The sequence below is a fragment of the Miniopterus schreibersii genome (genome assembly GCF_964146895.1).
Source record: "Miniopterus schreibersii genome assembly, chromosome: 5".
NCBI lineage: Eukaryota > Metazoa > Chordata > Mammalia > Chiroptera > Miniopteridae > Miniopterus > Miniopterus schreibersii.
This window is the reverse complement of record NC_138106.1, coordinates 17243771-17255914: the sequence shown is the minus strand read 5'-3', so window position 1 is coordinate 17255914 and position 12144 is coordinate 17243771. Positions and strand designations below refer to the sequence as shown.

Genomic DNA, 12144 nt, shown 5'->3' with positions numbered 1-12144 from the left:
TAGCCAAGTGATATGTATTATTCTACCTACATTTCGCTGGTCAGAATTCACATGACTTAATGCAACTGTAATGGAAGCTGGGAACATATAGGATAGCTGAGTGCGCAGGAGGAAAAAAATGAATTTTAGTTACCTCTGCCACTTTTCCTGTATTTTCTATTCCCCATGCTCATAATAGGGATATCTGCAGCACTTCTTGTTCTGCAGAACAATCAGATATATGTTATTTTTTAACACTCAAACAATAAAGGTGACTTTCAATTAATACTTATTTTAAGGCATAATATTGGGCTTCATTCTGTTTTCTTCATCTGACCTATAAATAAGGAGTCTTGTTTTCTCAGCTTATTTGTACTTTTTAAAAGGCATTATTAACTTGGTTCTTGCCAACTGTAAATAGGAGTCATGCCATGTCTACCTTGCCTTGGAGACTGGTTCCCATTCTGATCATGTCACATGGTTGCTACTGGTACATTTCAGACACACAATGAACACAAAAAGCTGATGCTTGGCCAATATTATCTTCTCAAAGTCTTCAAATTGTCAGAAGCTTCCAAACAGCATGCGTTAATTTTTTAAGCTTACAATTCCATTCTGATTTGTGCATTTGGTCCTACTCTACACAGACCTGCGCAGTTTACTCTAGACTCAGAGTCCGGGGGTTAAAAACAAGGTTTCTTGATTTTCTCCTCAGTCAGCAATTTTTCTTTCACTCACTCAGACAAGTGATTTAATATTCTCCCTTTTCATGGACCAATATAAGTCTTGCACAGCAAGTTGAAAAATATATTTCAAATTTATGATTCTTAAAGACCCACCCAAATATCTCTAAGCACATGCATAAAACTATCTTGCAGAATATCTCTGTTAACTCAGCCTAAAGTCAGAAATATAAACATAAAAACTAGTGGGTCATGAAGATCTACAGGAGCAAGTTTATTGCACATACATATGTGTGTGTATGTATATACACATATACAATACATATGCATATACACATACATATATACATATATATATACTGATTGCATATTAGCCTTGTAAGAGTGAATAATTCTAAGTTCAGTTCAAGCAATTGAACATTGAACTTATGCTTGATTTTGCATTTTAAAAAATAATTGTAATCATTTGTCTAACATGCTTTTTTGCAATGTAGTATGTTTTAAATTGAGTTGCTAAATTTGAATAGCTTTGCCAATATGCAAATTTCTGATTTGTGGCAGAAGAATGTGTGTGGTAGAGGCAAAGTCCACAGTTGGCTTCTAGGAGATGCAGTGAAGTCATATAGCCATATAGTTGGAAAACCACAAGACAAAATAATCATTCCATAGCATTTAAAAGGCTGACACCTGAGTGCTATATATTGCACATTTTCAAAGATGTGGATCATTTTTTTTTTCCTGAACAACTTGACTAGCTTATTTACATTTGGGTGCTAATCGCTGGCTCTTTGCTAGTTTTACTAATTAATCCTAATATCAGAAATAATTAAGTTTTTAAATATCACATTAGGTCTATCTGATAGACAAGAACATTCTCAGTAAGATGGACTAAACTTAAAAGTTTTGTTTATAAAATTTAAAAAATATCCCAAGATAATATGATAGAAAAAATGCAGTTATGATTAATAAAGTTTGATTTTTGTCATCATAAATAATATAAGAAAAACATATTGAAACATTTTTAAAAATTGATTAAAAGTATTACCATCTGGAAAAGTTCCAGAAGAGTAGAGTTTTAAATCACAATGTAAAAATGATCTTCTTCAACGTAACTCAACTCACTGTTTACTTGCAACTCACTGTTGTGTTCACACTTCTACTGTCTTACTATATATACCCATTTGCAACAAAAAGAAGTTTCTTAATAATTCCATCCTGGTCATAACAAACATCTAGCATGTATCAAGTCATCTAGCAGGTATCAAATCAATAATCAAAGTGCTGATGGACAGTGATGAAAGTCAGCTGCCATGAAGAAGTATTCCCTTTGTAGCTATCAGAGAATGTCTTTTTATCTAGGGAAATGAAGACAACAGATACTTTCAGAAACACCCTGATTAGTTGGCAGAGCCCAAGCATGCATTAAATATGAACTAAAAAAATAGAAAACTTGATTTGTAACTGATTCATAATTGTGAATAAAAAGATTCACGACTGATAAATCATTTATTAACTGAATACAGGTGACCAATTGGAAAATAACCCACTCCAAGCTGCTACCTTGCCTTTTCTGAAATTCTATGTCCTCATATATGGTGCTGATACACTGCTAAATAATTTAGTGATTCAGAAGACAAAAACAGAAATTATTGGTTTAAGTGTTCTCAATTCTAAATTAGAAAGTCCTTTTTATGTTAGCAGAATGTTCATATGTTCATAGTAGGAGGCCACTATGATTTTCCTGTGTAGCAGAAACAAGGCTAAGGAGACATTTGTCACTGGATTTCTCAAACCATTTGGTATTGGAGAATCTTATTAGTCATTTGTGTATGTGGTTTATGTTTGTTTTGCTTTTTCCATCTATAAAAATGAAACAAGTTTTGAATGATAAATACAAATTTCAGAGCAGGAACTGCACAATACCATTTAAAAAATCCTGAACAGAAATTTCTATTCCTTTTTTGTGCTCCAAAGGAAACCCAGTGCACTCATATCTCAAAAGCCTTTTGGCATGGACTTGTGTTTTTAACAAGCAGAGAAAAATCAATAGCATATTTTCTTTTGTATGGGAAATTTTTATTTAATGCTTTCAAAACTATTAGTTTCTTCTCAATGTATAAATTGTTCTATTTGTGAAAAATTACTCTGGGCCAAATACTAAAGCGAGAATTTCATCAGGAAAGGTGAGTGGGGTTCAGTCTTGTTAATTTTCTGTTTTCTTTTTCTTGGTAAAATGTATTTCCATTTGACAAATTTTAACTACTCACCAATTGGATGCAAACCCTATGTTGTAATAGGCATATGGAATAAGAAGATGGATCCGGGATGGTCCTTGTTTTGAGAATGCTTAGCTCTCGCCTGGACGGGCATGGCTCAGCAGTTGAGCATCGGCCTAGGGTCCAGGAGATCGCAGTTAGATTCCCGGTCAGGGCACAGGCCCGGGTTGCGGGCTTGATCCTAGTCGGGGGTGTGCAGGAGGCAGCCGATCAATGCCTCTCTCATCATTGATGTTTCTCTCTCTCTCCCCCTCTCCCCTCCTCTCTCTGAAATCAATAAAGATTAAAAAGAAAAAGAAAATGCTTAGCTCTAGTATGTACAGCAATCAAAACATCCAATAAGGTATTAAAATAAGCAGACTTATCACTTCAATTATAACTAAAACAAAACTGTTCTATCATGATTGTTCACTGGATAGTTGGGTCCTGCTTTTCAATGACTGAGCAGCTGTTGTTTAAATCACTCTGTTATTATACATGTGATGATAAAGCTCACTCTTTTTTGTTTAACCCTCATCTGAGGATGTGTTTTTATTGATTTTATAGAGAGAGAAAGGAAGAGAAAGAGAGAGAGAGACAGCGATTGGTTGCCTCCCATACACACCACAACCAGGGATCGAACCCACAACCTAGGTATGTGCCCTGATCGGAAATTGAACCTGCAACCCTTTGGTGTAGGGGACACTCCAACCAACTGAGCCGCTCCGCTGGGCAAGAAAGCTTACTCTTCAAATTGTTGCTAATATCTGAAGAGACAGACACTCAGGTATATACAGAGCAAGGCAATTGCAAACTATAAATAGAATGCCAAGCAATATGAAAGCAATTATGAAAATGGAAAGATAATATAAAGACTTTGAAAACGTGCCAAATTTCTAATGTAAATCAATCAATCTCTGAAGATTTGCAAATACTCTAGGGCTTTTATATAGGTTATTTACATAGATAAAGGAATTTGTCATAGTATTTTATCTTTCTCTTTTATTTAGAAATGATTTTCTATTCGGTGGAATGTGCAAAGTATGATTTTGGGACAATTAAAGCTCTTCCTTTCATTATTACAATGAATCCTTCTAGACAGCACCATAAACAGCCTAGTCCTCTGTGGGAGATGAGAATGCTCGTGTTTGATTAATGGCTGGCACCGATGACACCTGGAATCCGAACAGTGGGAGCCAAACCTCAGGAAATGCTTCAAGGACATGAGGAAGCACCATCTGAAGCAACACAGATGCTGATAAGGGAGAAATAGCTACATCCAGGATGAAAACTGTGAGTGAAGGAAGTAACTGAATTTCAATTGAAAGCAGAGGGCAGAATGCAGAGCAGGAAAGGGGCTAAGAAAGAAGCAGCGGCCCTGGCAAGCAGCACCTGCGGGCATGGGTTATCCTGTTGATCTCTTTCCCCGCCTCTTAGAGTCTCTCTCTGGCTGGTCCTCTTCAGTTTCTCCTCTTCCAAATGGGGGTCTCCCAGTCATTGTTGCCTTTAAATTCTGTTCTTTCCTTACTTAACTGAAGCATCCCATGGCTTGCTTATTTAGGTTTTTTTTCTTCCGTTTTTTTTTTTCTTTCCATTCTTTTTTTTTTTCTGGAGGATGAGTCTCATATTTCTAAAATTTAATAAATAACTCTGGATTCATTTTAAAAAACTGGATATGTATTTCTGGGTAGTGGTATTTAGAGTGATAACATTTTAATTATTCAAGACTCTTTTATGAAGAGGGTCTATTACTGCGAGCCCCATGGGGTCACAATGGTTGTGGCAAGATTTCCAAGGTAACAAAGGTCACAACTCTTTATCAAGTCTTATGCTTGGGTGTCTTTCATTAGTTTATTCATAATTAGAGTGGAGTATTTTTTTAAATCCTCACCTGAGGATATGTTTTTATTGATTTTAGAATGAGAGAAAGGGAGAAAGAGAGAGAAACATCTATGTGAGAGAGAAACATCAATTGCTTCCCATATGCACCCCAACCAGCGATTGAACCCACAACCTAGGTATGTGCCCCGACCAGGAATCTGCAACCTTTTGGTGTATGGGCCAGCGACCAAGCCACTTGGCCATGGCTAAAGTGGAGTATTTTTGAAGGTGGAAATCTACCTCACTGAGTACTGAGCTTCTGGAATGACTTCTTATAAAAAGAAATTGCTTTATATTTATGTCATTAAAAAATATTTTTGCTCCTTTGTTATGTTCTCAAAATTATTGCTCTGAAGTGGCTTGGATATGTATTTCCCAGTCCTCAAAGATTTGTATCAAAAGAAAGAAAAGCACATGGCTCTACTAATGATGGTTGCCTGGGAAACAGACAATATAAAGTTATTTTATATGACTCTCAGCTAAGTTAGTGATTTGAAGACAGCAGAAAAGGCTTAAAGTAGTTTTCTTCAGAAAGTAAAGACAGAGAACTGTCCAGATTGACATAAGCTGTAGGTTTACTAAAAGGCACAGAATTACAAATATTCATATTGCTTGTGAGTGGATATACAATAGAGTTATAATCTCTTGTCAGCCTTGTGAGTAAAAATGTGGCTTCTCTCTACAGTAGAGTTAGGAAGAGACTAGACAGTAGTGTCAGTGAAGCTGGATAGGTGAAATAGCCCTTTTAGTCAATCAATGGCTTTTGGGAAGAGAGCTGAAGCTCTTAGTAAAGATTTCTGGAATCAGTGAGGTGGACAATTTTTAGGAAGGCTCATGGTGACTGAGTTCTACCAAGATTAGGGCCACTCTGTGCTATTTTATTGATAATAGTGAGGAGCTTCTGATTTATGTAACTATTTTTTAGAAAGTTCTGTTATCTGTGTTTTAATATATAAATCATTGGGTTTAAGTTATGATTCATTTTCTTAGTTAATCATTGAAGGTCATTTTCACTGAGTGAATTATTATCACTTGGTCACAATATACTTTAACTGTAGTTACTATACCAAGGAGTCACCTTCTGACTCACTAAGCATTGGGTGTACAAAGCCCAATTTATTTGTTCAGTCTATTTTTTAAAAAAATATTTTAGATTTAAAAAAAAATTATTTTTCAGTTACAGTTTACATATAATTTGTTATTAACTCAACAAAAATGTATTTGAGTTTATGTCTTAGGCATTGGAGATATAATAATAATAAATAGGAAAAGTGCAGTTTCTTTCCTTAGAGAGAGAGAGAGAGAGAGAGAGAGAGAAAGAAAACCAAATCACAGTTGATTCTAAGAAGGAAAATTCATGAAGAATACATAATTCTGCTTTTGATGGCCAGAAAAGGGGATTGGTGTTTCAGCAGTGGGTTGCAATACGATGCAATAAAAAACTTGTAAGCAAGGGAGCAGGATGGTCAGGTTTGCAATCTAGAATATCCTTGCTGACTGCAATGTGGATAATAGAATAAAGAATGACAGGAGTGGAAGCAGGGATATCGTTTGTAGTTTTTCAGGTCCTTGATGGTAATAACCTGGTCAAGGGTGGTGATAATAAGTAATGAGGGAAATAAAAAGATTTAAGAATATTTGGAAATAAATCAAGAAGATCTGGTCATTTATTAGATGTGAGGGGTGAGGGAAAAGAGCACTCAAGAATGACATTTAGATCTTGGACACCTGAGTAGATGGTCAATCAAGTATATTCAGTAAATGGTTAAATCTATAATCTGAGAGCAAAACTACAGACAATGGTGTCATCAGCATAAAGATGGTGCTATGCTTATGATGGGAATGAATAGCCTAGAAAGCAGCACAAGTACTTTTAATGGTTGCTAATGGAAGAAGATGGCAAATTAACAGGAGTTTCCCAGGCTCTCAAACTAGCTTTCACTTTTGTTGGTTTCCAAGAAAATCTTTCATAACAGAATTAATTTTAAAACTTTATTTAAAAATAAATTAAAAGTAATTATAAAATTATGAAAACTATTAACCTTATTGTGTGTATGCCCTAAGTGAGAATATAAATCATATAAAAAGCATACTTTTCTTCTACTAAACCACTTGTAGTCTCCATTAATTTAGGCTCAAGGGAATTCCATAATAACCAAGTATAAACAGTTCGTTTAGTTCACTGAAGACAGTTATGACATAGCGATTTTAACTTTTGCTGATTGAAAACTTGCTGGGGTCAGTGATGCGCAAGTTATAGTTAATGAACTTTCAAATAAGGTGACTTAATTAATTTAATTTTATTTTATTTACAATAAGCCCTTTCCTAACATTTTATTCTAATTCATCTGCAGTTTGCTCGTGACTTCCCAATGTTTATCTTGGACCTATATTTATCTTCTGAACTCCAGACAAATTAGGTAGGGTGGTATTTTGAGATATGATTTAAAGTTTTTTCCTAACATTTTCTTATAATATTTGCCTTGCTACTAATTTAGTCATAATAATTCATTACCTCAGGGGAGGGATGATGCAATGGAAAGCCGAAGTAAATCTTGGGGCTTTCTGATTACAACAGTCTCTCTCTCAAGAGAGTATAGAGAACTCAGCACATTAAAAAATGGATTTGGAAGGATATATGATTAGTCAAAGGGCACAGGTTTTCCATTCTAGAGACTAAATTAAGTGTTTCTTGGCTGGGAAAGAAAATGAGTCAGAAGAGAAGCAAAGAAAGCTGAGATATTGATGGATCTCTGAGAAAGGTCTCTGTGCCCTCTTCTCTCCCAATCACCCCACCACATCCCAGCCAGGACCAAGTCCCAAGGCAGGGTATGGAATGCTTGAGAAGAGAGAGAATCTGGTTCCCAGATCATTTCCAGATATATTACTGTGCATCAATTTATTTAAAAAAAATCTGTATTATTTTATTAACCAACGTCACCAAAAAATTCAATTAAAAAAATAAGATTTGACAATGTTCCAAACAGGAAAAAATAAAATAAACAATAAAAAGCAACATTAATTAAAATAATGAGGTATTGACTCAAGGATTGACTAATATATACCAATGATTAGAATAGGAATCTCCAAAAGTACCAATGCATACACAGACAGTTGATAAGTGACAACACTAATACTGCAAACCAGTGAGAAAAAGACAGTCTTTGCAATAATACTACTGGATCAATTAAAATATCAATATTGGAAAAATCGAGACTTTACTCCTACCTCAAACCACAATATCAATTCTGGTTGAGTTAATGACCTAGATGTGAAAACAATAAAGCCTTTAGAAGATAATATAGGAGAATATCTTTATGACTTGAAACTTAAAGCAAAAAAGGATATCTTAAACAACATATAAGAAACACTAAACATAAAGTAACAGCCCCAGTTATGAAAATGCCTTGGTGTCCTTTCCAAAAAGGCCTGTAGCTGCTTCTAAGGTTTTTCCAACCCACTGGGCACACGTACAGCAATCACTGTGGGTGAGGACATCTTCCAGAAACAACACTGCGGTTACTGACAGAGAGTCTTTGGGGGCCTCCTGAGTGATCTCTTCATTCCCAGTAGTGAAGGCTGACTTTGCAAGTTCAGGGATAGAGGTAACTATTTCAAAACTTTAAGGGAAAAAATCTTAAAGCCACATGGAAAGAGAATTTAGGAAAGGGAAGCTTAATTTTCTAAGATCTAGGAATCCTGTATTTTAAGCTGCCTCTGCTGATAGCTTAGAAAATGTCAGTGTTTCTAGGCTTCCCTATTTCTCCCCAAATGGAGGAAAATAGGTCAATTTATACTTGACTACTTAAAGGATGTGATAAAGATTAAATCCAGTATTAAAGCTCTGAATATTTCTTAGGGGGAAAAAAAGCAATGCAAATTCAGCAATGCCGTGATGAAAACATGCCCTAACTTCTGCATATTTCTAGATGTATACAGGTTATTGACATAATCTTTCCATCACCTAGTGGAGCTTCTGCCTGTGTCATTTTACTTAATTTGATTGCTCTAAGGAACCCCCAAAACCTGTACTTTGAGTGATTCCTTGAGTAACAGACTCACCGTAGCTCAACTATAATTATTTTAACAAAAAGAATTTAAAAACATCACCTTTCTCAAACGGGCTAAATTTGAAGTCCAGTGAATAAAATTTGACAAAAATTCATTAAATTAAATCAGGAGTATTCAATGTTGTATTGGAAGTCCTCATCAGTGTGATAAAGTTAAAAAAAAAAGAAAAAAAGAATAAAGATAAAATGTTTAGAATTTCAGATGGTGTGATTTTATCTATATAAAATCCAAACTAATCTATAACTAAATAACTAAAATTGATAAGAGAGTTTTATAAGATTGGTGGACACAAAATAATAGGCAGACAATTACATTCCTAATACCAACAGTAAACAGTTAAGTTTGAAAAACTTTCCCAAGAGCATAAAAACATGAATATTTAGAAATAAATCTCACAAATGATGTCCAAGACCTCTATCCAGGAAACTATAACCATTACTGAAACAAATTAACAAAGGTTTAAATAAATGAGGAAATATATATCTGAAGGATATGAAATCAATATCTCAAAAAGATATCTGCACCCCTATGTCCACTGCAGCGTTGCTTACAATAGCCAAGATACTGAAACAACATAAGAGTGTTGACAGATGAATAAATAAAGAAGTAGTGATATATTTATATGAATATTATTCAGCCATAAAAAAGAAATCCTTCCGTTTGTGACAACATGGATGAAACTAAGGGCATTGTGCTAAGTGAAACAAAAAAAGACAAATACTACATGATCTCTCTTGTATACGGAATCTAAAGAAAATGAACTTATAGAAACAGGGACTAGACTGATGGTTGCCAGCACAGAGGTGAGGGAGTGGGGAGGAACGCGTGCAGATGGTTAATGGGTTCAAACTTCCATTTATACGATGAGTAAGTTCTTGAGTTCTAATATACAGCATGATGACGATAGTTGACAATATTGTATTGTATACTTGAAAGTTGCTAAGAGAGTAGATCTTAAAAGTTCTTACCACACACACACACACACACACACACACACACACACACAAAGGTAACTGTGAAGTGATGGATGTGTTAATTAATCTTATTTTTGTATTCATTTTGCAATATATATGTATATCAAAACATCACCCTGTACACCTTAAACAATGTTAAATATTAATTATATCTCAATAAAACTGGAAAAAACAGGATTTTTCCCTTAAAGATTTGAAATAGTTACTTCTGTCCCTGAATCTGCAGTCAGCCTTCACTACAGGGGATGATTAGATGCAGAGATTTTCCAAAGATATGTCTCAGTAGCTGCTGCGGTGTTGCTTACGAGAAGACGTCCTTACCCACAGCGATTGCGATAAGTGTGACTGGTGGAATGGAAAGGCCTGAGAAGCAGCCAAGGGCCCTTTGTAGAGTGTGTTGAGCCCATTAGAGGATTTGTGGCTGGCTGTATTATTAGTTGCTAGATACGTTTGAAACTGTCTATCACACTCACCTTTAGCTTTAAGCATTTCCTCCAGAAAGTTCTTCTCTACTGATGACTGATTCCAAGCACACTTGGCTGGCTGTGCAATGTTATTGCTTCTAGTTTTTTCTGCTTGTTTTGTCAAGCTGTATCTAAGTTGCTATAAAATGTTTCCTGACACTCTATCCTTACCTTTGGTACATGATACTCAGAGACTGTTGTACAATTTCAAAATGCTTGGTATCTGTCTCAGGGACGTCTTGAGGAAGCTAATGGCAGGGATTAAATTGACAGTTCCAGATATAAATTTTGAGCTCAATTCTAAATTTGACATTTTGCTGTCTTTTTTGAAACTTCCTTTCCTTTGGTATTATATTTTCATTTTTTTTTTTTTTACTCAAAGCAAATTAGTTATGTTGTGGTATCCTCCCAAGAAGGAAAGAAGGAGACTCCCCACAAAACACATACTCTAGCAACATCAAACATGGCATGTGAAACCACAGAAACTAGGAATACTGTTATCAATCTAGGTGAGAAGTATGGCTCTAAAAAACCTACAGTCTTTTATTCTCACTGTTTCATATACATCCAAGAGCCAAGGTAATTTGGGTTTCTATTTTCAGTGTATAATGTGGTTCTTTGAGAACTATTTATATAACAAATATCTAGACATTAAATCAATACAACTTTTTGATGATTGTTGTTGCTGTGTTTGTTAATGCTGAAAATTAAAAGTTGTACATTGACCTTTCAAAAATGTAACGCTATGCCAACAACCAAGTAACAACATAAAACAATAATCCCTGACCTCATATTTTTATCATTGTGTTATCTCACGATATTGCATTAATTAAACACAAAATGCTTTCCCCCTGATGGTAATTTCCAAGGAACCCATTAGGATGGTGTCCTATTGGCCAACTTGCAGGAGAGACCAGAAGACATCTGAAGGAAATACACTTGAAATATAGAAGCTAATTCCTAGACAAGAGACAGAGGAAGTGTGGCAATTTGAATACAGTGGCATATCTGTCTCAAGTTTCCCTCGGCAGGATGGAAGAGAGGTGGGAAAGAGGGTGGTTAGTAAACAAACCAACACAAAAACCTTCCAACCATATAATAAAAAGTAACTTTTAAGAAGTTTGTCTCCTGGGGAAGCAAGATGGCTGTAAAGCACCTGGAGACTGTGTGCATTTGCTCCCAGGCACGGACCAGATTTACAGCTAAACTACAGAGCAATCAACTTGAAAAACCAATTGAAGCATAGCTGATCTGAAATGTTATATCTAAGGAGCACTGAAGAAGCCATGTAGAGACTGGTAGGAGGAACAGAGACACGGAAAGAGAAAGCCCTGCTCAAGCAGATGCGGTGGCTGAAAGGCCAGAGGGATATCGAAGCTGCAAAGAACTCATACAACTCAACTCCAGGAAGATAAACAATCCAATTAAAAAGTGGTCAAAGGACCTGAATAGATACTTCTCCAAAGAGGACATACAGATGGCCAATAGACATATGAAAAGATGCTCAATGTCACTAAACATCAGAGATATGCAAATTAAAACTATAGTGAGATGTCACTTCACACCTGTCAGAATGGCTATCATCAGTAAATCAACAAACAAGTGTTGGAAAGGGTGTGAAGAAAAGGTAAACCTCATGTACTCTTGGTAGGAACACAGATTGGTGCAACCACTATGGATAACAGTATGGAGTTTCCTCAAAAACTTAAAAATGGAACTGCTTTTTGACCCAGTGATCCCACTCCTAGGAATGTATCCTAAGAATCCTGAAACACCAATCAAAAAGAATATATGCACCCCGATGTTCATAGCAGCGCAATTTACAATAGCTAAGATC

The 12144-nt window shown here is 35.5% G+C and overlaps 2 protein-coding genes across 3 annotated transcripts in view; both read right to left on the bottom strand.

The window, feature by feature from the left end:
- Nucleotides 1-12144, bottom strand: part of MME (membrane metalloendopeptidase) — a 578791-nt gene that overhangs the window by 216195 nt on the left and 350452 nt on the right. The window lies entirely within an intron of this gene.
- Nucleotides 1-12144, bottom strand: part of LOC308557545 (uncharacterized protein) — a 227081-nt gene that overhangs the window by 26127 nt on the left and 188810 nt on the right. For both annotated transcript variants that reach the window (XR_013998843.1, XR_013998844.1), the window contains exon 5: nt 134-201. The gene's annotated coding sequence lies outside the window, so the exon portion shown is untranslated. The remainder of the gene's footprint in view (nt 1-133; nt 202-12144) is intronic.